The sequence below is a fragment of the Pristiophorus japonicus genome, unplaced genomic scaffold (assembly GCF_044704955.1).
Source record: "Pristiophorus japonicus isolate sPriJap1 unplaced genomic scaffold, sPriJap1.hap1 HAP1_SCAFFOLD_83, whole genome shotgun sequence".
Classification (NCBI taxonomy): Eukaryota; Metazoa; Chordata; class Chondrichthyes; family Pristiophoridae; genus Pristiophorus; species Pristiophorus japonicus.
Window position 1 is genome coordinate 86,009 of NW_027254751.1, and position 17,295 is coordinate 103,303.

The 17,295-nt window shown below is 39.4% G+C and overlaps 1 pseudogene; it reads left to right on the forward strand.

Annotated features, from left to right (window-relative positions):
* The window catches only part of LOC139257405 (probable G-protein coupled receptor 139), a 55,917-nt pseudogene that overhangs the window by 32,415 nt on the left and 6,207 nt on the right, over positions 1–17,295 (forward strand).

Sequence of the window (17,295 nt, forward strand, 5' to 3'; positions counted from 1 at the left end):
ACTGTATTAGTTTGAGGGATTGTATTAGTTTGAGGGATTGTATTAATTAGAGGTATTGTATTAGTTTGATGGTCTGTATTAGTTTGATGGCGTGTATTCGTGTGAGGGTCTGTATTAGTTTGATGAACTGCATTCGTTTGATGGACTGTATTAGTTTGATGCATTGTATTAGTTTGAGGGCCTGTATTACTTTGATGGATTGAATTAGTTGAGGGACTGTATTAGTTTGAGGGACTGTATTAGTTTGAGGGCCTGTATTACTTTGATGGATTGAATTAGTTGAGGGACTGTATTAGTTTGAGGGACTGTATTAGTTTGCTGGACTATATTAGTTTGATGGACTGTATTAATTTGAGGGCCTGTATTAGTTTGACAGATTGTATTAGTAGGAGGGTTGTATTTGTTTGAAGGACTGTATTAGTTTGAAGGACTGTATTAGTTTGATGGACTGTGTTAGTTTGAGGTACTCGAATAGTTTGATGGACTGTATTAGATTGAGGGTCTTTATTAGTTTGATGGACTGTGTTTGTTTTATGGACTGTATAAGTTTGAGGGTCTGTATTAGTATGATGTATTGTATCAGTTTGAGGGACTGTATTAGATTGATGGACTGTATTAGTTTGATGGACTGTTAGTTTGATGGACTGTATTAGTGTGATAGAATGTTTTAGTTTGATGGACTGTATTAGTTTGAGGTTGTGTATTAGTTTGATGGAATGTATTAGTTTGATGTACTGTGTCAGTTTTTGGATTGTATTAGTTTGAGGGACTGTATTAGTTTGATGGACTGTATCAGGTTGAGGGTGTGTATTAGTTTGATGGAATGGATTAGTTTGATGTACTGTGTCAGTTTTTGGATTGTATTAATTTGATGGACTGTATTAGTTTGAGGGACTGTATTAGTTTTATGGACTGTATTAGTTTGAGGGTCTGTATTAGTTTGATGGACTGTATTAGTTTGATGGTTTGTCTTAGTTTGATGGACTTTATTAGTTTGAGGGATTGTATTCGTTTGACCGACTGTATTAGTTTGAGGGACTGTATTAGTTTGAGGGACTGTATTAGTTAGAAGGACTGTATGAGTTTGACGGACTTTATTAGTTTGATGGACTGTATGAGTTTGAGGGACTGTATTAGTTTGATGGACTGCATTAGTTTGATGGACTGTATTACTTTGAACGACTGTATTAGTTTGATGGACTGTATTAGTTTGAGGGACTGTATTAGTTAGAAGGACTGTATGAGTTTGACGGACTGTATTAGTTTGATGGACTGTATTAGTTTGAGGGACTGTATTAGTTTGATGGACTGCATTTGTTTGAGGGACTGTATTAGTTTGATGGACTGTATTAAATTGATGGACTCTATTAGTTCGATGGACTGTATAAGTTTGAGGGCCTATATTAGTTTGATGGACTGTATTAGTTCGAGGGACTGTATTAGTTTGATGGACTGCATTAGTTTGATGGACTGTATTAGTTTGAGGGACAGTATTAGTTTGACGCACTGTATTAGATTGAGGGACTGTATTAGTTTGATGGAATCTATTCGTTTGATGGACTGTATTAGTTTGAGGGTCTGTATTATTTTGAGGTACTTTATTAGTTTCAGCGGCTGTGTTACTTTGATGCACTTCATTAGATTGAGGGTCTGTAAAAGTTTGAGAATCTGTATTAGTTTGAGGGACTGTATAGGTTTATCGGTCTGTATTAGTTTGTGGGTCTGTATTAGTTTGAGGGGTTGTATTAGTTTGAGGGTCTATATCAGTTTGAGTGCCTGTATTAGATTTATGGACTGTATTAGTTTGAGGCTCTGTTTTAATTTGATGCACTGAATTAGTTTGAGGGTCTGTATTAGTTTGAGGGACTGTGTCAGTCTGAGGGGCTGTATTAGTTTGAGGGAATGTATAATTTTGAGGGACTGTATTAGTTTGAAGGCCTGTATTAATTTGAGGGCCTGTATAGTTTGAGGCACTGGATGAGTTTGAGCGACTGTATTAGTTTGAGGGGCTGTATTAGTTTGATGGACTGTATTAGTTTGATGGCCTGTATTATTTTTGCAGCTGTGTTAGTTTGAGGGACTGTATTAGTTTGATGGACTGTATAAGTTTGAGGGCCTGTATTAGTTTGACGGACTATATTAGTTTGAAGGTCTGTAATAGTTTATTCTGACTGTATTAGTTTGAGAGGCTGTATTAGTTTAATGGACTGTATGAGCTTGATGGACTGTATTCATGGATCACTTCGAGGGACTGTATTGTTTGAGGCGCTTTATTCATGTGATAGGCTGTATTAATTGGCGGGTCTGAATTAGTTTGATGGACTGTATTCGTTTGAGCGGCTGTATTAGTTTGAGGAACTGTATTAGTTTGAGGGAATGTATTAGTTTGATGGACTGTATCAATTTGTGTGGCTGTATTCGTTACAGGGACTGTATAAATTTGATGGGCTGTATTAGTTTGATGGACTATATTAGTTTGAGGGACTGTATTAGTTTGAGGGACTGTATTACTTTGACAGACTGTATTACTTTGAGAGACTGCATTAGTTTGAGTGGCTGTATTAGTTTGAGGGTCTGTATTAGTTTGAGGGACTGTATTCATTTGAGGGTCTGTATTAGTTTGATGGACTGTATTAGTTTGAGGGACTGTATTAGTTTGAGGGACTGTATTAATTTAAGCGGCTGTATTAGTTTGAGGGACTGTATTAGTTTGAGGGGCTGTGATAGTTTGAGGGGGTGTATTCGTTCGAGCGACTGTATTAGATTGTGGGTCTGTATTGGTTTGAGGGTCTGTATTAGTTTGAGGGACTGTATAAGTTTGATGGACTGTATTAGTTTGAAGGACTTTATTAGTTTGATGCACTGTATTAGTTTGAGGGAATGTATTAGTTTGAGGGACTGTATTCATTTAAGGGTCTGTATTAGTTTGATGGACTGTATTAGTTTGAGGGACTGTATTAGTTTGAGGGACTGTCTTAGTTTGAGGGACTGTATTACTTTGATAGACTGTATTACTTTGAGAGACTGCATTAGTTTGAGTGGCTGTATTAGTTTGAGGGACTGTATTCGTTTGATGGTCTGTATTAGTTTGATGGACTGTATTAGTTTGAGGGACTGTATTAGTTTGAGGGACTGTATTAGTTTGAGGGTCGGTATTAGTTTGAGGGGCTGTATTAGTTTGAGGGTCGCGATTAGTTTGAGGGGCTGTATTAGTTTGAGGGTCTGTATTAGTTTGAGGGACTGTATTAGTTTGAGGGACTGTATTAGTTTGAGGGTCTGTATTAGTTTGAGGGGCTGTATCAATTTGAGGGACTGTATTAGTTTGAGGGACTGTATTAGTTTGAGGGACTGTATTAGTTTGAGGGTCTGTATTAGTTTGAGGGACTGTATTAGTTTGAGGGACAGTATTAGTTTGAGGGACTGTATTAGTTTAAGCGGCAGTATTAGTTTGAGGGACTGTATTAGTTTAAGCGGCAGTATTAGTTTGAGGGACTGTATTAGTTTGAGGGACTGTATTAGTTTAAGCGGCAGTATTAGTTTGAGGGACTGTATTAGTTTAAGCGGCAGTATTAGTTTGAGGGACTGTATTAGTTTAAGCGGCAGTATTAGTTTGAGGGACTGTATTAGTTTAAGCGGCAGTATTAGCTTTAGCGACTGTATTAGTTTGAGCGACTGTATTCGATTGAGGGGCTGTATTAATTTAAGCAGCATTAATAGTTTGAGGGACTGTATGAGTTTGAGAGACTGTATTAATTAAGTGTCTGTATTAGTTTGAAGGGCATATTAGTTTGAGTTGATAATATGTTTGAGGGGCTGTATTAGTTATAGGTCTGTATTAGTTTGAGGGCCTGTATTAGTTTGAGGGGCTGTATTAGTTTGAGGGCCTGTATTAGTTTGAGGGGCTGTATTAGTTTGAGTGGCTGTATTAGTTGAGGGGCTGTATTAGTTAGATGGTCTGTATTCGTTTAATGAACTGTGTTACTTTGAGGGATTGTATTAGTTTGATAGACTGTATTAGTTTGAGGGTCTGTATTAGTTTGAGGAACTGTATTAGTTTGAGGAACCGTATTAGTTTGAGGGACTCTATTAGTTAGAGAGGTTGTATTCGTTTGAGGTTCTGCATTTCTTTGCAGAACAGTATTAGTTAGAGCGGCTGTATTAATTTGAGCAGCATTAATAGTTTGAGGGACTGTATTAGTTTGAGGGACTGTCTTAATTTCAGGGTCTGTATTAGTTTGAAGGGCATATTAGTTTGAGGTGATATACATGTTTGAGGAGCTGTATTAGTTTGATGGAGTGTATTAATGTGATGGACTGTATTAGTTTGCGGGGCTGTAAAAGTTTGAGGGACTGTATTAGCTTGAGAGGCTGTATTAGTTGAGGGGCTGTATTTGTTTGAGGGTCTGTATTAGTTTGAGGGACTGTATTAGTTTGAGGGACTGTATTAGTTTGAGGGACTGTATTAGTTTGAGGGACTGTATTAGTTTGAGGGACTGTATTAGTTTGAGGGACTGCATTAGTTTGAGGGGCTGTATTAGTTTGAGGGACTGTATTAGTTTGAGGGACTGTATTAGTTTGAGGGACTGCATTAGTTTGAGGGGCTGTATTAGTTTGAGGGGCTGTATTAGTTTGAGGGACTGTATTAGTTTGAGGGACTGTATTAGTTTGAGGGACTGCATTAGTTTGAGGGGCTGTATTAGTTTGATGGTCTGTATTAGTTTGAGTGACTGTATTAGTTTGAGGGACTGTATTAGTTTCATGGACTGTATTAGTTTGAGGGTCAGTTTTAGTTTGAGGGTCAGTATTAGTTTGAGGGACTGTATTAGTTTGAGGGACTGTATTAGTTTAAGCGGCAGTATTAGCTTTAGCGACTGTATTAGTTTGAGCGACTGTATTCGATTGAGGGGCTGTATTAATTTGAGCAGCATTAATAGTTTGAGGGACTGTATGAGTTTGAGAGACTGTATTAATTAAGTGTCTGTATTAGTTTGAAGGGCATATTAGTTTGAGTTGATAATATGTTTGAGGGGCTGTATTAGTTACAGGTCTGTATTAGTTTGAGGGCCTGTATTAGTTTGAGGGGCTGTATTAGTTTGAGGGCCTGTATTAGTTTGAGGGGCTGTATTAGTTTGAGTGGCTGTATTAGTTGAGGGGCTGTATTAGTTAGATGGTCTGTATTCGTTTAATGAACTGTGTTACTTTGAGGGATTGTATTAGTTTGATAGACTGTATTAGTTTGAGGGTCTGTATTAGTTTGAGGAACTGTATTAGTTTGAGGAACCGTATTAGTTTGAGGGACTCTATTAGTTAGAGAGGTTGTATTCGTTTGAGGTTCTGCATTTCTTTGAGGAACAGTATTAGTTAGAGCGGCTGTATTAATTTGAGCAGCATTAATAGTTTGAGGGACTGTATTAGTTTGAGGGACTGTCTTAATTTCAGGGTCTGTATTAGTTTGAAGGGCATATTAGTTTGAGGTGATATACATGTTTGAGGAGCTGTATTAGTTTGATGGAGTGTATTAATGTGATGGACTGTATTAGTTTGCGGGGCTGTAAAAGTTTGAGGGACTGTATTAGCTTGAGAGGCTGTATTAGTTGAGGGGCTGTATTTGTTTGAGGGTCTGTATTAGTTTGAGGGACTGTATTAGTTTGAGGGACTGTATTAGTTTGAGGGACTGCATTAGTTTGAGGGGCTGTATTAGTTTGAGGGACTGTATTAGTTTGATGGACTGCATTAGGTTAATGGACTGTATTACTTTGACGGAATGTATTAGTTTGATGGAGTGTATTAGTTTGAGGGACTTTATTAGTTTGATGGACTGTATTAGTTTAATGGATTGTATTACTGTATTAATTTGAGGGACTTTATTCATTTGAGGGGCTGAATAAGTTTAAAGGACTGCATGAGTTTGATTTACTTTATTAGTTAGAGGGATTGTATTAGATTGAGGGACTGTATTAGTTTAATGGATTGTATTACTGTATTAATTTGAGGGATTTTATTCATTTGAGGGGCTGAATAAGTTTAAAGGACTGCCTGAGTTTGATGGACTTTATTAGTTAGAGGGATTGTATTAGATTGAGGGACTGTATTAGTTTGAGTGGCTGTATTAGTTTGATGGACTGTATTCGTTTGAGGGTCTGTATTATTTTGAGGTACTTTATTAGTTTCAGGGGCTATGATATTTGATGGAAGTTATTAGATGGAGGGGCTGTATACATTTGAGCGTCTGTATTGGCTTGAGGGACTGTATTAGTTTGAGGGTCTGTATTATTTGGTGGGACTGTATTCGTTGAAAGGTCTGAATTAGTTTGAGAATCTGCAGTAGTTTGAATGCCTGTATTAGTTTGATGGACTGCATTAGTTTGATGGACTGCATTAGTTTGAAAGTCTGTAATAGTTTATGGGACTATACTAGTTTCAGGGGCTGTATTCGGTTGTTGGACTGTATGAGCTTGATGGACTTTTATAATGGATTACTTTGAGGGACTGTATTAGTTTGATGGAATGTATTCTTTTGAGGGGCTGTATTTGTTTGATGGAATAAATTAGTTTGAGAGTCTGTATTACTTTGATGGTCTGTATCAGTTTGAGGGGCTGTATTAGTTTTATGGACTGTATTAGTTTGAGGGGCTGTATTAGTTTGATAGACTGTATGAGCTTGATGGACTGTATTCATGGATTACTTCGAGGGACTGCATTCATTTGAAGGTCTGAATAAGTTTAAAGGACTGCATTCGTTTGATGGACTGTATTAGTTTGAATGGCTGCATTAGTTGGAAAGACTGTATTAGTTTGACGGACTGCATTAGTTTGAGGGTCTGTATTAGTTTGATGGACTGTATTAGTTTGAAGTTATGTATTAGTTTTAGGGGATGTATTAGTTTGAGGGACTGTATTAGTTTGAGGGACTGTATTGGTTTGATGGACTAAATTAGTTTGTGGAGCTTTATTACTTTGAGGGAATGTATTACTTTGAGAGTCTTTATTAGTTTTAAGGGACTTAATTAGTTTGAGGGCCTGTATTAGTTTGAGGGCCTGTATTAGTTTGAGGACTGGATTAGTTTGATGGCCTATATTAGTTTGAGGACTGGATTAGTTTGATAGACTTATTAGTTCGAGAGTCTGTATTCGTTTGATGGACTGTATTAGTTTGATGGACTGTATTCAATGACGGACTGTATTAGTTTGATGGACTGCATTAGGTTAATGGACTGTATTACTTTGACGGAATGTATAAGTTAGATGGAGTGTATTAGTTTGAGGGACTTTATTAGTTCGATGGACTGTATTAGTTTAATGGATTGTATTACTGTATTAATTTGAGGGACTTTATTCATTTGAGGGGCTGAATAAGTTTAAAGGACTGCATGAGTTTGATTTACTTTATTAGTTAGAGGGATTGTATTAGATTGAGGAACTGTATTAGTTTGAGTGGCTGTATTAGTTTGATGGACTGTATTCGTTTGAGGGTCTGTATTATTTTGAAGTACTTTATTAGTTTCAGGGGCTATGATATTTGATGGAAGTTATTAGATGGAGTGGCTGTATACATTTGAGCGTCTGTATTAGCTTGAGGGACTGTATTAGTTTGAGGGTCTGTATTATTTGGTGGGACTGTATTCGTTGAAAGGTCTGAATTAGTTTGAGAATCTGCACTAGTTTGAATGCCTGTATTAGTTTGATGGACTGCATTAGTTTGAGGGACTGTATTAGTTTGAAAGTCTGTAATAGTTTATGGGACTATACTAGTTTGAGGGGCTGTATTCGGTTGTTGGACTGTATGAGCTTGATGGACTTTTATAATGGATTACTTTGAGGGACTGTATTAGTTTGATGGAATGTATTCTTTTGAGGGGCTGTATTTGTTTGATGGACTAAATTAGTTTGAGAGTCTGTATTACTTTGATGGTCTGTATCTGTTTGAGGGGCAGTATTAGTTTTATGGACTGTATTAGATTGAGGGGCTGTATTAGTTTGATGGACTGTAAGAGCTTGATGGACTGTATTCATGGATTACTTCGAGGGACTGCATTCATTTGAAGGTCTGAATAAGTTTAAAGGACTGCATTCGTTTGATGGACTGTATTAGTTTGAGTGGCTGCATTAGTTGGAAAGACTGTATTAGTTTGACGGACTGCATTAGTTTGAGGGTCTGTATTAGTTTGATGGACTGTATTAGTTTGAAGGTCTGTATTAGTTTTGGGGGATGTATTAGTTTGAGGGGCTGTATTAGTTATAGGGACTGTATTCGTTTTAGGTTCTATATTAGTTTGATGGTCTGCATTAGTTTGATGGACTTTATTACTTTGATGGTCTTTATTAGTTTCGGGGACTGTATTAATTTGAGGGCTGGTATTAGTTTGAGGGCCTGTATTAGTTTGCGGAATGTGTTATTTTGAGTGCCTATATTAGTTTGAGGACTGTTTTAGTTTGATGGACTGTATTAGTTTGAGGGACTGTATTAGTTCACGGGACTGTATTAGTTTGAAGGTGTGTAATATTTTATGGGACGATATTAGTTTGAGGGGTTGTATTCGTTTGTTGGACTGTATGAGTTTGATGGACTTTTTTAATGGATTACTTTGAGGGACTGTATTAGTTTGATGGAATGTATTCGTTTGAGGGGCAGTATTTGTTTGATGGACTGTATTAGTTTGAGGGACTGTATTAGTTTGATGGACTAAATTAGTTTGTGGAGCTGTATTACTTTGAGGGAATGTATTAGTTTGACGGGCTGTATTAGTTTGATGGACTGTATTAGTTTGAGAGTCTGTATTAGTTTGATGGTCTGGATCAGTTTGAGGGGCTGTATTAGTTTTATGGACTGTATTACTTTGAGTGGCAGTATTAGATTTAGGGGCACTATTAGTTTGATGGTCAGTATTAGTTTGAGGGTCTGTATTAGTTTGATGGACTGTATTAGTTTGAGGGTCTCTATTAGTTTGATGGACTGTATTAGTTTGAGGGGCTGTATTAGTTTGAGCGGCTGTATTAGTTTGAGGGTCTGTATTAGTTTGATGGACTTTATTAGTTTGATGGACTGTATTAGTTTGAGGGGCAGTATTAGTTTGATGGACTGTATTAGTTTGAGGGGCTGTATTAGTTTGAGGGGCAGTATTAGTTTGAGGGGCTGAATTCGTTCGAGTACTGTATTAGATTGAGGGTCTGTATTGGTGTGAGGGGCTGTATTAATTTGAGGGACTATATTAGTTTGAGGGGTTGTATCAGTTTGAGAGGATACATTAGTCTGAGGGGCTGTATTAGTTTGATGGACTGTATTAGTTTTAAGGACTATATTAATTTGATGCACTGTATTAGTTTGAGAGGCTGTATTAGTTTGAGGGACTGTAGTAGTTTGAGGGACTGTATTACTTTGATAGACTGTATTACTTTGAGAGACTGCATTAGTTTGAGAGACTGCATTAGTTTGAGTGGCTGTATTAGTTTGAGGGACTGTATTAGTTTGAGGGAATGTATTAGTTTGATGGACTTTATCAATTTGTGTGGCTGTATTCGTTACTGGGACTGTATAAATTTGATGGGCTGTATTAGTTTGATGGACTATATTAGTTTGAGGGACTGTATTAGTTTGAGGGACTGTATTACTTTGATAGACTGTATTACTTTGAGAGACTGCATTAGTTTGATGGACTGTATTAGTTTGAGGGACTGTATTAGTTTGAGGGACTGTATTAATTTAAGCGGCTGTATTAGTTTGAGGGACTGTATTAGTTTGAGGGGCTGTATTAGTTTGAGGGGCTGTATTCGTTCGAACGACTGTATTAGATTGAGGGTCTGTATTGGTTTGAGGGTCTGTATTAGTTTGAGGGACTGTATAAGTTTGATGGACTGTATTTGTTTGAAGGACTTTATTAGTTTGATGCACTGTATTAGTCTGAGGGAATGTATTAGTTTGAGGGACTGTATTCATTTGAGGGTCTGTATTAGTTTGATGGACTGTATTAATTTGAGGGACTGTATTAGTTTGAGCGGCTGTATTAATTTGAGCAGCATTAATAGTTTGAGGGACTGTATTAGTTTGAGACACTGTATTAATTTCAAGGTCTATATTAGTTTGAAGGGCATATTAGTTTGAGTTGATAATATGTTTGAGGGGCTGTATTAGTTATAGGTCTGTATTAGTTTGAGGGCCTGTATTAGTTTGAGGGGCTGTATTAGTTTGAGGAGCTGTATTAGTTGAGGGGCTGTATTAGTTTGAGGGTCTGTATTCGTTTGAGGAACTGTATTAGTTTGAGGAACTGTATTCGTTTGAGGAACTGTATTAGTTTGAGGGACTATATTAGTTAGAGTGGTTGTATTAGTTTGAGGTTCTGTATTACTTTTGGAACTTTATTAGTTAGAGTGGCTGTATTAATTTGAGCAGCATTAATAATTTGAGGGACTGTATTAGTTTGAGGGACTGTATTAATTTCAGGCTCTGTATTAGTTTGAAGGGCATATTAGTTTGAGGTGATATATATGTTTGAGGGGCTGTATTAGTTTGATGGAGTGTATTAATGTGATGGACTGTATTAGTTTGCGGGGCTGTGAAATTTTGAGGGAATGTATTAGTTTGAGAGGCTGTATTCGTTAAGGGGCTGTATTAGTTTGAAAGATTGTATTCGTTTGATGCATTGTATTACTTTGAGGGATTGTATTAGTTTGATGTACTGTATTAGTTTGAGGGCATGTATTAGTTTGAGGGGCTGTATTAGTTTGTGTGGCTATATTAGTTTGAGAGGCTGTATTAGTTTGATGGACTGTATTAGTTTGCGGGACTGTACTAGTTTGACGAGTTGTATTTGTTTGATGGTCTGTATTAGTTTGAGGGACTGTATTAGTTTGATCATTGCGAAAGTCTGTTACTGAATCAAGGCTGGTTCTGAGTTCGGCTGATCTCACACCCAGTGAGGGTCTGAGCCCAACACACACAGAATGGGACAGTTTCGAGAGTGATTTATCTGTGTCTAACCCGTGTGCACATGCTCTGGGAAATTTCATGGGACAGTTTAGAGGGAGCGTTTCTCTGTATCTAACCGGTGATGTACTTGCCCTGGGTATGTTTGATGGGACAGTGTAGAGGGAGCTTTACTCTGCATCTAAGCCGTGCTGTACCTGTCCTGGTATTGTTTGATGGGATAGTGTGCAGGAGCTTTACTCGTATCTAACCCCCTGTACCTGCACTGGGAATGTTTGATCGGGACAGTGTAGAGGGAAATTTACTCTATATGTAACCGGTGCTGTACCTGCGCTGGAAGTATTTGATGGACAGTATAGAGGAAGCTTTACTCTGTATCTAATTCCGTGCTTTACCTGCCCTGGGCGTGTTTGATGGGCCATTGTAGAGAGAAATTTACTGTGTGTCCACCCGTGCTGTACCTGCCCTGGGAGTGTTTGATGGGACAGTGTAGAGAGAAATTCACTGTGTATCTAACCCCGTGCTGTACCTGCCGGTGAAACAATTTAACCTGAACTGGTTGTCATTCTCCACGCCTCAAATTGCTGAGCATTAAACACAGATGCAGCATTTTTGTTGGTCAGTCGTATTATTACAAAACTCATTTTGTTCACTCTGGTAGTTTCTGTCTCTGGCTGGGGTTCCGGTTCCTTAGGCACTTCCTTCACTCGTCAGCGCTGAGTATTGCGATTGAAGCATCGGTGGCATCATGTTCTGTCTCCATCGTGATTTCCACCTTCATAACTTTGACGGTCTGCCCGAGCTTCTCTTCTGCTGCAACCTTCATCTGTGATTTGGTTACATCTAGCCTTGATATACTTCGAGGAAATAGATACAAATAATGTAATAGGAATCAGAGCAATGCTTTATAATGTGCGGATTGAATCCCGGCGCGGGATGTGTTCAGCGCGGGGCTCATGCTCCGCTAAGCAAATGATATATCACCGTACAGCACACAAAGCAGACATTCGGACCGATTGCTCCATGCTGGCGTTTATGCAGCACATACACCACCAACCTACCCCCACACAACCCCCACAACTCTACATCTTACCCTATTAGCAATATTTTCTAATGTTTTCTGCCTGATTTGTTGACCTGGCTTCCCATTAAATGGTTCTGTACTATTCGCCTCAACCACTGCCTGTGGTGCTGGGGTCCACATTCTCACCTCTCTGGTTACAGAGGCTTCTCCTGAAATTATTATTGGATATATTGGTGACGATTTTATCATCATGGCCCGATTTTTTCTCTCATAATTATTTCATGATTTCAGTTTTTTAAAACTCTGTTTTAAACTGTGCTTGCTTTTCTGCTATTGCATTTATCACAGCACAAGTAACGATTAGAATCAAGCTCAAAAAGAGCACAGCTTCGATTCTACACACGAGACAAGGACGCAATGGCTTCTGTTATCAAAGGACCACAGAATCATACAGCACAGAAGAGGCCATTCGATCCATCATGCTGCTCCAGGCTCTGTGATCGAGCTATTCAGTCAGCCCCACACACCTGTTCTGTTCCCAGATCCCTTCAAATGCCGGAATTCCAGTATTGATTCCAATGACATAAGAACATAAGAACATAAGAATTAGGAACAGGAGTAAGCCATCTAGCCCCTCGAGCCTGCTCCACCAATCAACAAGATCATGGATAATCTGACCGTGGACTCAGGTCCACTTACCCATCCGCTCCCCATAACCCTTAATTCCCTGAATGGTTAAACATCTATCTATCTGTGATTTGAATATATTCAATGAGCTATCCTCAACTCCTTCCTTGGGCAGAGCATTCCACAGATTCACAGCGCTCTCGGAGAAGAAATTCCTTCTCAACTCCGTTTAAATTGCTCCCCCGTATTTTGAGGCTGTGCCCCCGAGTTCCAGTCTCCCCGACCAGTGGAAACAACATCTCGGCTTCTATCTTATCTACCCCTTTCATTATTTTAAATTTTTCTATAAGATCACCGCTCATCCTTCTGAACTCCAACGAGTAAAAACATCGTCTACTCAATCTATCATCATAAGGTAACCCCCTCATCTCCGGGATCAGCCTACTGAATCGTCTCTGTACCCCTTCCAAAGCTCGTATATCCTACCTTAAGTAAGGTGACCAGAACTGCACGCAGTACTCCAGGTGCGGCCTCGCCAATGCCTTGTACAGTTGCAGCATGACTTCCCTGCTTTTGTATTCCATCCCTCTCGTAATGAAGGCCAACATTCCATCATCCTTCCTGATTACCTGCTGCACTTTTTGAGATTCATGCACAAGAACCCCCAGGTCCCTCTGCACCGCAGCATGTTGTAATTTCTCCCCATTCAAATAATATTCTCTTTTACTGTTTTTTTTTTCCAAGGTGGATGATCTCACATTTTCCAATATTGTATTCCATCTGCCAAAATTTAGCCCATTCGCTTAACCTATCTAAATCTCTTTGCAGCCTCACTGCGTCCTCCACACAATCCGCTTTCCCACTAATCGTTGTGTCATCTGCAAAGTTTAAAAGTTATTGTTAAATCTGCTTCTATCCTATTTTTAGCGAGAACAAGCCAGATCATGCAAACTCGCAGTGTAAGACAAATTCTCCTCATCTTCCCTCTGCTAATTTTCGTAAAAAAACTTCCCTCTGGTTAACAAGTCTTCTACCACTGGCAGAGTTTCTCTTCAGTTACTTTATCCAAAGCCCTCATATTCTTGAAAACCTCTATTAAATCTATCGTTAATATCTCTGATCGAACGGGAAAAATCACAGTTGCTTATATCTCCTCATAACTCTCTCTGGGGGAACCAGTGCACCAGCGCAGCCTTCGGTCGCATGAGGAAGAGAGTGTTGGAAGATCACGCCATAAAATCTGGAACCAAGCTCATGGTCTACGAGAATGTAGACATATCCAGCCTACTGTACAGATCACAAACGTGGACCGTATATAGTAGGTACCACAAATTACTGGATAAATACCTATGTCTTCTCAAGATCCTGCAGATCCCTTGGGATGTCAGACGTTAGCGCCCTCGATCAGGCCAGCATTCCCACATCGAAGCACTGAGCACACTTGATCAGCTCGCTGGGTGGGCCACATTGTCCGCATGCCTGAAACGAGACTCGCAAAGCAAGCGCTCGAATTGGAACTCCTACACGGCAAACGAGCCCCACGTGGGCAGATGAAACGTTACAAGGTCACCCTCAACGTCTCCTTGAAAAAGAGCAACATTCCCACTGACAGGTGGGAGTCCCTGGCCAAAGACTGCACTAATGGAGGAAGAGCATCCGGGAGGTCGCTGAGCACCTCGAGTCTCATCGCCAAGAGTATGCAGCAAACAAGCGCAGAGAGCAGAAGGAGTGTGCGTCAAACCAGTCCCACCACCCTTTCCCTCAACCATTATCTACCCCATTTGGTACAGAGAACGTAATTCCCATATATGTTCAATCACCTAAGAACTCACTTTTAGAGTGGAAGCAAGTAATCCCCGATTTCGAGGTACTGCCTATGATGATGATTAAATCTCTTCCACACCTTCTCCAAGGCTTTCCTAATGTGTGATGCGGAATCGTCATGCAGAGATTAACCGATGTTTAACAGATTTTTATTTTATCTACATTATGGGTGAATCGGTGGTGTGGGCAGCATTTATTGTCCATCGCAAATTCCACCTTAACGCTGCTGGTGAATGCATCGATACATCTAGAGGGCTATTTAGAGTTAACCATATTGCTGTGGGACTGGGGTCATATATATGCCAGTCTAGGTAAGGACGGGGGATTTCCATCCCCAAAACAGGTTATTGAACTAGACGGGTAATGACAATCGAGATCCACACGGTCACCATTGCTGACACAATATTTTAATTATAGATTTATTGATTCACCTTAAATTGCACAGCTGGTGGGATCTGAACTCATGCCCTTGGATCTTTACTCCAGGTCTCTGGATCATTAGCACAGTAGCACAATCACTTTGCTACCATACCCGATGATTCATAAAGTCATGATTCTTCCTGCGTTTTTAACAGTTTTATTAACTTGCCCTGCCACCTTCAAAGATTTGTGCACATCGACTCCCAGGTGTCTCTGCACCAACACACCATTTAAAAATGTATTTTTTTACTTATATTGCCTCTTGGCATGTTCCTTCCCAAAATGTATCACTTCACACATGTTTAATTTTACCTGCCATGTGTCTTCCCATTTAACCAGACTATCGCTGTGCTCCTGAAGTCTGCTATGCTCCTCACTGCTTACTACATTTCTGAGTTTCGTGACATCTGCAAATTTGAAATTATGCCTTTAGACTTAGGTCCTGGCTATTAATCTCTATCAGAAAGAGCACTGCCACTAATATAGAACCCTAGGTTTCTCCACTCTATACTTCCCTTCTGTCTGAACGCCAACTTTTCACACCACTCTCAGTTATTTGTTCCGGTGCCAATGTTGTATCCACGCAGCTACTGTCCCTTTAATTCCATGAGGTTCAGTTACCCTATCAAGTCGATGAAGTGACATTTTATCAAACGTTATACACAACATCAGCTGCACTACGCTCATCAAACCGTTAGGTTATGACATCAAGGAACTCAATCAGGTTTTTCAGATACACTTCGACATTAACACAATTTGTGCAGGTTGTCTTTTATTAATCCAGGTTTTTCCAAGTGACAGATAATTTCATACCGGATTATGGCCTCCAGAAGTTTCCCCACCACAGACGTTAGTCTGACTGGCCTGTAGCTACAGGTTTTATCTCTCTTTCCTTTCTTGAACAGGGTGTACCATTTGTGAACCTCCAGTCCTCTGTCACCACTGACATATCCAGGGAGGATTAATGATTCTGGCCTGAGCTATTTCCATCATTCCTTCACTCAGCAACACTCATACATCCATTCGGACTAGTTATAGAGAAACATAGAAAAATAGAAATTTACAACACAGGAGTCCATTTCCAACCCATCGTGTCCGCACCGGCCGACAAAGACTCACACGACCATTGGTTAGCAGCCCTGAAGCTTACATGTCATCCTTTTAACCATTAACAATGGGGAAAAGTAAAGATCACCAAGCACAAGCAGACTGCCCCACACAACTGTGATATATCTTAAACTGAACCATTCTACACTCCAGACCAACCGGAGCCATGTGATCTCCTGGGAGAGGCAAAAACCAGTTTAAAATCCAGGCCAATTTCGTGAAAAGTATTTGAGAACATTCCTATCCGACCCATCCAGGTGATCAAAACTAGTCCTGGAGATCAACTTTATTGTGGTAGATAAAGTGTTGGATTGAAAGGGGTTAATTGAAAATGTTTGTTCAGGGACTGTAATTAATATCAGTCTCCACGGGTTTACAGAAGCTGCTTGTTCAGTGACTGTAATTAATATATGTCTCTATTTACCGAATTGTGTCACTGGAGTGATTCTCGCTCATTTTAAAAAGGCACTCCTTTCAATGTGTTACCCAATAGTCACAGTGAGAGCATCACCTCTGGCACTAACAGCGATCATCGCACTGCTCCACAGAGAGGGAGTCGGAATCTGAGAACAGTAGATTCGAATGTTACAACAATGGATCAGAATCTGAAAAAAATGGATTGGAATGTTACAACAAATGGCAGGAGTTTCATCTTGTATTTTAACTATCTTGTTGCACATTATGAGGAACTACCATTAGTATTGCGAATGCGTTATGCATTGCGTATTATTCAATACATTTACTATCCCGTCCTTGCTGTTGTTGGTTTTGCTGGTAAGTCTATCTAGTTATTCCAGTAACCATGTTTCAAAGTATTACTGGTCTCATATTTTACTCCCCCCCCCCCCCCCTCCTTGCTGCATTTGTTGTTCCTGGTAGTCTCTGTATCCAACTATTAACTCTGCAAACCATGTTTCGCTGTATTACTAGACTTGTAAATTGCTTTCTCATCTTTGCTTCAGTTGTTGTTCCTGGGACATCTCTACATCCAGCTATTAATTATTCATACGTTGTTAATTGTACGAGTGTTCTTTTAATTTATTCCACACTCTTTGGTGTTGTTGGTGTTCCTCTTAAGTCTCCATATCCAGCAATTATAACTCTAATCTATATTTCACTGTATTACTGAGTATGTCACTTAAATCTTTGGAAGACTTTATCACATTGTATATCTATTGACCCAGTCCCCTCTGTGGCCAATGTCTGAAGCTGATCGAGATTGTTCACAAATTCGGTATTCTGTTTTACCCTGAGTTCAGTTCTGACCTCTTCTCCTTTGAATCACTGGTCCTGCCAACTATCATCTCGATAATACTGGCCACCTCATTCCTTCGCTTCAATAGCCCAGTGACTTTGTTAAACAGGAATTCAC